Genomic DNA, 8,467 nt, shown 5'->3' on the forward strand with positions numbered 1-8,467 from the left:
ATATCTTCAACTAAGCACATATGACTGCAAAACTGTTGGGAAATTACCAGATAATACATAGTTAATTACAAGAGGAAAAGGCAAGGACTGCATCCACTGATCTAACTGAAGCCACCAGGAAGAATTCATTCTAACAAAATAAATCTCCATAAGGCCTGGAGGAAGACAAAAATTGAATTTATTGTAACTGTTTGCGTGAAAATGTATCAAGATGTCCTGCCAAGATACATCCTAGTAAAAAATTCAGAAGCTGACTGAAGTTTACTCTGGTGGGGTCCAGGACATCTAACTTCTGCAAGCATCAGAAGCTGCAAATCTTTCCAAAACTTAGTGGGGGCCAAGAAATTACACATGACATTACTTGCTGCCCACCTATGTTACGGTTAAGCCATAAATGAAATTATTTAATACAGAATAGTTAACTTTGGAGAAGTCTAAGTCCTTCCGCCCTCCCACTCTCTTTCCCCTCGCCCTTCCAGCAGAACACTGCTTTGATGAGTAACTCTGGAAAGCTTGTGTCCACATTATCCTCCTGTTGTGCATGCTCCTCTTCCACCTAGCTTCTCTCTTATCAGCATTCGTAATACACATATGCAATGATCTTTTCATTACATCCATTTGGCAAAGTGACAATCCCAGATCAACATAACTCCACCTAGTTTTTCCCTTATGAGAGATACTGAATTCTCATAATTGCATAAATTGGCAGTACGGCAAATTCATGGTGTCCAATCCTGATAGAACAAACTCATCGCTGACTGTCAGTCACTCTAAGAGTCATTCTCTAAATCTGTATCATGTGCCAGGGGACATTCCATGCTCTGTTGATACAGCTTTAAAGGAAAGGGTCCCCTCCCTCATGATACTGACATTCCAATTAAGGAGACAAAGTATAGTCAAGTGAACCTAGAGAAACAGGTATTTTCAGTTACTGTTGAATGCAAAAAATGAAGTCACCAGGATGATCTGGTAGAGACATGCGGAGACTGACACTTTTTCTCATGGTCAGGGAAGTCCTCCCCCTTTAGAGAAGGTGACATTTGAGTTCAGCTAGCAAAGTCAAGAACACACGGAAGCCACCTGTGAGAAAATAACCGGATTTGCAGTAGAATAGGGATGTGTAGGACGGGGAAATGAGGCCAGTGAACTCACAGTAGAGTATTCAACAGTAAGAATAGAGTGATCAGAAGTAATTACACAGATCTTGTAACCCATGGAAATAGTATTCTCAGTATAAGGTGTGAACCATGAGGACTATGAAGGGCTCTTGGTGGCTAACTGGACTCAAATTTAACAACAACAACAAAAGCAGAGCATAGCAGCCATTTCTGCATAGGAGTTTCGTGCAAACTGCACTTGCCAGCAAAGCCTCTGCACTAAACTCTGCTTCTGTCATCTGAGCCGGCCCTTACAAAGGAATTCCTGGAGACCTATTTCAACCAGTAGGATTGAGGCTTTTTCCCATCAACTGGAGCTGCACAGTTCTGGCCAATCAGAGCCAGCTCTTTTCTGATCGATCAGGGACCAAGTATGACGACTTTTCTCTGTACAAGCCTGCTCCCCTCTGGCTAGGAAGCACAATTTCCACTAAACGCTGAATACTGTGTTGCCTCTGCTGGAGCTGAAACACTGAGGACATCTCTGCAGGGTACATACATATAGTTCATACACATACTGTACATACATATATATCCTAGCTCCAAATACTGAGAGTGTTTGGAAGCAGTGATTAACTCATTATTAAAGAAGAAAACTAGGATTCAGATTTTGGTTTTTAAGTACATTCTTTCATTAAAGAAACCAGAATCTCTTGGAGAAGCTGTGATTCCAGGGCCATGACAGGAAAAATGCAAATGAAGCCTAGAGCATCTTGTGGTGCCAGAATGTACAATCATCTTAGAAGGAAAAAAGAAAAGAAAGAAAGATGGAGATCAGTTTGAAAAGAAATGAGATCCAACCTGAACAAATTTTTTATTGAATTTATTGGAGTGACAGCTGTTAACAAAAATACACAGGTTTCAGGTGCACAGTTCTACAACACATCATCTGCACACTCTGTGTTCCCCCCCTGAAGTCGAGTCTTGGTCCATCACCACTTATGCACCCTCTACCCTCCTCCACCCCCACCCTGGCAATCCTCACTCTGCTATCGGTGCCCATGAGTTTCATTTCTCTTTTTTTCCCCTCAACCCCTCCACTGCCCCCCTCCACCAGCTACCCACCCCCTCCTCTGACAGCAGTCAACCTAATATCCATCTATGAGTGTCTATTCTGCTTGATGGTTCATTGTGTTCATTAGATTCCATGTGTGTGAAATTATATAAAAGAATTTTTAATGGTCACATTTGGATGTATTTATTTCCAATAGAGCCACCTCTACTTATTCTGAAGTCAGAGAACTAGCCATCCATAATTTCTCACTTTTTAGAGTGTGAAATTTCTTGCTTTTTAGATCCTGACTCAGAATCTCCCCAAAGTTCTGGATGATACAAGCCAAACACTCAGCAGACTCATGGGAACAGGTCAATAATCTGATATCCTCTAGTCCTTTGAGAGAAAAGGGGAGGGGGTGAAAATGCTGTAGTACTTCACCAGCTTTTCTCAAAGAAACTCTTTCTTTCCTGTTCATTTATCTTCAAACCTTTAAAACTCAAATGAGGATGATATGGAGAGAGGTACTAGGCTAAATGTTCAGAACTGATATTTGATTACCAACTTTACTTACCCTGAATAGATATCTAACACACCCCTATGAAATGTGAAAATATTTGTAACCTGTTATGATCTCAAACTAGCAACAAGTTCTCAAACACACAACAAGTTCTAACACACCCCTATGAAATGTGAAAATATTTGTAACCTGTTATGATCTCAAACTAGCAGCCAAGTTCCCTTGGTTAAACTTGAGGCCCAAATAGTCCCATTTTCTTATTTAGCAAAAAAAAATAAACTTGCCTAAGAAGAATTCTTTTCTGTTTTCCACAACAGACCTGAAAACTTTCCAAAAATTATTGTGGGCCTCAATAAAGGCCCTTGCTTTATTGGAAAAATTAATCTACCAGAAACTACCTCAATTTTGCCAACTCAAATACAAATATACCTACCTGCCCCCACTTTCATTCTTCCTTCCACGGAGTGCCTAAACTATGGGATGCATGTAAACCATACCTAGATACATAATGACTATTCAGAAGATTACAGACAAGGAAAAACTTTTATAGGATTCCAGGGTGGGGGGGGGCGGGCACAGAAAGGAGGGATATTAACAAAGGATGAAGGGTCAACTTTGAGTTTCTCCATAGTCACGTTGAAACCTAACAAGGTCGTAGATAATTTTCTAAGATTGCTGAAAGAAAATTCTTTTAAAATGACAGTTTTAAATCAATCTGTACTTAAACAAGGGTGAGGGTAGAAAAAAGATATTTTAGTCATGCAAAGTAGAAAAGAACTATGTTCCTGTGTTCCTGTACACTTTCTAAGAAAGCTGGAGAAGGTGATCTATTAAAACAAATGGCTAAAAAAAATAATAGAAAACATGGAATAAATTGTTTGGACAGACATGAAGGTAATTCTGACCAAGAGAGTAATGAAACTAGATTGGAGGGAGAAAAACCCCCTGAAATTGACAGAATGATTTATGAATCTGATCATTTAGGAAAACATTTATACAAATGGCAAAGGGTTTGGGGCTAAATTACTGATGAATATAGAGAAAACTAAGCAAGCAAACAAAGATGATTTTTCACTCCAGAGAAAATTTGTCTGTGACTGGCATCTGCATAGTCATCATAATAAAAAAGAAATATTAATCTAATCAAACACATGACATAGCTGTCACTGTAGGTTTGATAGTGGGGTGGGTATGTGTCTGTGGGCACAGGTGAAGAAAGTTAAATACTCATCTTGCACAGTAATCAGGGATCAAATAATTCCTAAAACTGAAATATTTAGGAGTATAAACATGTTCTTGAAACTGGAGTTAAGTACCACAGTCATCAATTTAAAGTGACTAAAAGTGCCTATGGGGGAAAAAAAAAGGTGCTACAGGGGGCCGGGGAACTGCTTTTTCAGTGTCACCAAGCTTATGCATTTATTTGTCTTTCAAAAATTTCTGCAAGCAGATGACAGCTAGTGGGAAGGTGTTTAGTGGGTGGAGGGATTGAGCAGAAAGGAAAAAGGACTCATGGACATGGACAACAGTGTGGTGATTGCAGGGGGAAAGGGGGATATAAGAGGACTAAATGGTCATAGGAAAATATACAATAAAGATTAAATAAAAATTTTTGTATATGTAAAATTTTAATAAAAGTGAAAAGCAAAACATAATGAAAACAAAATATTACCGAAGACTTACAAGGTTTTACTCCTCATAGGACTCACAGGTAGTAAGGGAAACAGGCAAGTCATAAACATATAGATAACATAATGAAACGAGTTCTGAAAAACACTAGAGAGAAAAGAGTGTGTCTGATAGAGACCAACTCGGGGAGGTCAGAGAGGATTTCTCTATTTCTCTAAAGAGGATAAGTGTAAATTAAACAAAAATAAAAAGTCAAGCATGGAACATAGCTGGGGGTGGGGTTGGAGTAATACTCCATGCACAAAGAACTGTCAACTAAAGACCTTGAAATAGGAAAAACTTGATATTTTAGAGAAATTGAGGGAAAGCCTGAGTATTCATATTGGCTGTAATGGAAATTTTGAGATGAGTTAGGATAAACTAACTCAGGAAGAGATTATATAAAGCATGGATTTTATTTATAGATAATATTTACAATAAATTAGAAAGTTTAAGTAAAACTTAATGTTATTACCTGACCACAAGAGTAAAAAGAGCTTGGTACTTATTATCTTAATATAGATAATATTTAGAATAAATTAAGAAAATTTAAGGCAAGTAAATGTATCTAAAGACCAACCTGGTGGTCATGTGGAGGATGAATTGGACACAGGCAATACTGAGTTCAAGAAGTCCACCTAGGAGGTAGCCCAGGCTAAAGGCAGCAGTAGCCATGGAAATGGAGAGACATAAAATATGCTTGAGCCAGAATGTCCCAAGTTAGATAGTGGATCCAACCTGGTGGCTGAAGGAAAGAGTGTGTTAAAGAGAGCCCTCAGATTCAGGTTGGAGCAACGTGGTCACCATTTATTAATATAGGGAATGCTGGAGGAAGAATACCTGGGGAAGGGAGTGTGCAAGTAGAGAAACAGTCCTTTCTGCACCATTTCAATTTCAGATGCCGTTAGGTACTCAAGAGGAGCTTTGAATCTCGCAATTGAATTTGTGAATCTGAAGTTCAGACAAATCAGTCAGGGAGCGATCAGGAATCAGAAGGCATAAAAAGCCATAGGAATGGGTAAGATCTGCTAGGCTGAGAGTGGGAAGATGGAAAAGAGGACGACTCTGTTTGAGCTCTGAGTGATTGCGTAAATTGGAGTTCAGAAGTAGAAGGGGGTCAGAAGAAGACCACCAAGAGAGCACCGTGATGTGGGAGTCCAAAGTGGGAATTATTTTATGGTGAATAAAAGGGAACTGTTATGTCCAGTGCTGCCCAGTGGTAAAGTTAAGAAGAGGACAGAAATGTGCCCTTTGATTTTGGCAGTATGGAGGATCTTAGTGGCCTTGAAAAAGGGAGTTTTATCAGAGTGGTAGATGCAAACAGGTAGCCAGAACTAGACAGATTGGAGTGAGAAGGAGGTAAACAATTACAGACAATGATGGAACACAGAGAAAGAATGAGTTCCTAAAAAAATGTTTGTTGAATGAATCAGATATCCAAACAATCAACTGGTCCCTCAGTAAATGGAGAATGGTGAACAGGCCACAGGATGAGCTATGAGGTGGGCAATGACAAAGGTCAGGAAGGGCCCATGTCATAGGAGACTTTAGTGTAAGTGTCATCATCTAGACATTAGGTCAGTTGCATACTAGTAACAAATGTCTTGTTTTATTTTCTAAGTAAAAAAGTTTTATATAAAGTTAAAAATTCAGAGCCAATATCTTTGCTAGAGTTGGAGACATTGAAGCCCAGAGCTGTTAACACCTGGTTGTACTTTAGAAATTAAGTTTGTAAAAGCAAGTTATTCTGAGTGCTTCCTGAATTTCACATTTTCATTTGTTTCTGTCAGTCATACAATTTTAAAGCTGCAGGGGTCCTGTATTTGTTTCTTATGGCTGTTGTCACGAATTATCACAAACATGAAGGCTTTAAAAAACAAACTATATTTTCTCTGGAGATCAGAAGTCTGAAATCAGTACCACTGGGTCCAAATATAGTGTCAGAGGGCCATGATCCCTACAGAGGCTCTAGGAAAGAATCTGTCTTGCCTCTTCTAGCTCCTTGTGACTCTGGCATTCCTTGGCTTATGGCTGCATCAACCCCTGGTCACATTGCCTTCTTGCTCTTCTGTATTACATATCCCTCTGTGTTCCTCTTATAAAGATGTTATGATAGCACTTAGGGCCCTACAGGTAAACCAGGGTAATCGTACCCATCTCAGGACCTTTACCTTAATCACATCTGCCGTATTGGGTAACTTGCACAGGTTCTAGGATTCATGACTGGGGAGGAGGAGCATCATTTGGCCTACGCAAGTCCTCAGAGATCACTTTAAATAACTCTCATTTTTGAGCATAGTATGTAAGATAGTGGATTTTGGCATCACACATGGCTCACACCCCCACTCTGTCATCTAGTTCAGTGTAGTGAATAACATTTGTAGTGAATAACAAATGCAGTGATCTAACGTTTTTTAGTCTTTCAATAACTTGTTAGGTACAATAAGGGTGACAATGTCTACCTGGTAAATTCATTCCGAGTTTTAAATTGTTACTATATATAAAATGTCTTAATATATTGTTAGTGTTGATATGTCACTTTTCTGCCATGACTGGTGTGGCTCAGTTGGTTGGGCATCATCTCAGAAAGCAGAAAGTGGTCAGTTCAATGTCTGGTCAACATGCTTGGGTTGCAGGCCTGTTCCTGGTTGGGGCAACCGATAGGTGTATCTCTCACACATTGATATTTCTCTCCCTCTTTTTCTTTTTCCTTTAACTTCTCTCTAAAAATAAATAAATATTTTTACGTGTCACTTTTGTAAGCATTTAAAAGAAGTAAACTACGAAAATGTTTTTAGCCCGAACTATAGTAGAATACAGTGACCTTTCCTGCTGTCACTAAATATATGAATCAAAATGTCCTGCCCTAGCTGGTGTGGCACAGTGGTTTGAGTGCCAGCCTGGGAACCAAAGTGTAGCAGGTTCGATTCCCAGTCAGGGCACATGCTTGGGTTGAGGGCTAGGTCCCCTCTAGAGGGTGCATGGGAAGCAACCACACATTGATGTTTCTCTCCCTCTCTTCCCCTCTCTAAACATAAATAAATAAAAATCTAAAAAAAAGGTCCTTATAGCTATAAAATTAATAAATTCTGTAAATTCATATGAACGTGAGAATTACAAGGCACTATTCATGTGATGGATGGACAGTCACAATTTCACTTTCTAAATGACACTGAGGCATTTCATTTTTAAATTGCTTTTTTGAGAGATGAAAAATAAACTCACATATCATCAACATAGCAATGTCAACTAAAATATACCCTTGAGTCAACAATTCTGGAGCCACCTTTATTCAAGAATTATATTCTATGGGTCTTAATGGCATGTTTAAAATGAATAGGCAAATGTTTGGCAATACTGACAATAAGGTACTGTGTATTGCATGAGCAAATAAAAAATATATTTAAGGCAATAACACATACTGTATGAGAATGTGAGGGCCCATGACCAATCATGTCAAATACAACAGACAGGTCCAGCAATGGGGAAGTTGACAGCATACTGTTATCAGCAGACGTGTGCAAGTGACTGTATAGTAGTACTCAGAAAGCGGCAGCCATCATGCTGTGTGAAGATCAAAACACAGAGAGAAAGTTCTCGTTAAGGTTTTTATGTTGGAGGCAATTGTGCAAGTGTGTTATCAGCGCTTTTAAAAATGCGCTTGGCTAGAGAAGGCAAATTGCTTGGTAAGAAGGTAGAATTACACATTCCCCACAAACTATGCATGAGGAATGATCTCTGCATGATATTTTTTAAAATCTGTAGTAAGTGTTTTCAAATATATACAAATATAAAAAATTGCTTGCCTATATAAATAAGTTATATTGACTCTAATATCATCTCTTCCAAGGAAATTCACCCTCTTGGAACAATTATAAGTAGAGATAATAAGGATATAAATATAATGTTATCCATTCATATTAACATGTACATTGATATTGAGCATATTGTATATTATATATTAACTAAGATATTGTATATAATTGGCACATATATGTATACAGACACATATGCATATAAATAATCATATATAGGGCGGCCATAAGAAAATTCTACAGGCTGAGTGGATTGAACCACAGGAATTTATATTATCTGGAAGCAAGAAGTCTAAGATCCAGATGTTAGCAG

Source organism: Sturnira hondurensis, unplaced genomic scaffold, assembly GCF_014824575.4.
Source record: "Sturnira hondurensis isolate 20B ecotype Veracruz unplaced genomic scaffold, ASM1482457v3 Scaffold0004998, whole genome shotgun sequence".
NCBI classification, from domain to species: Eukaryota; Metazoa; Chordata; class Mammalia; order Chiroptera; family Phyllostomidae; genus Sturnira; species Sturnira hondurensis.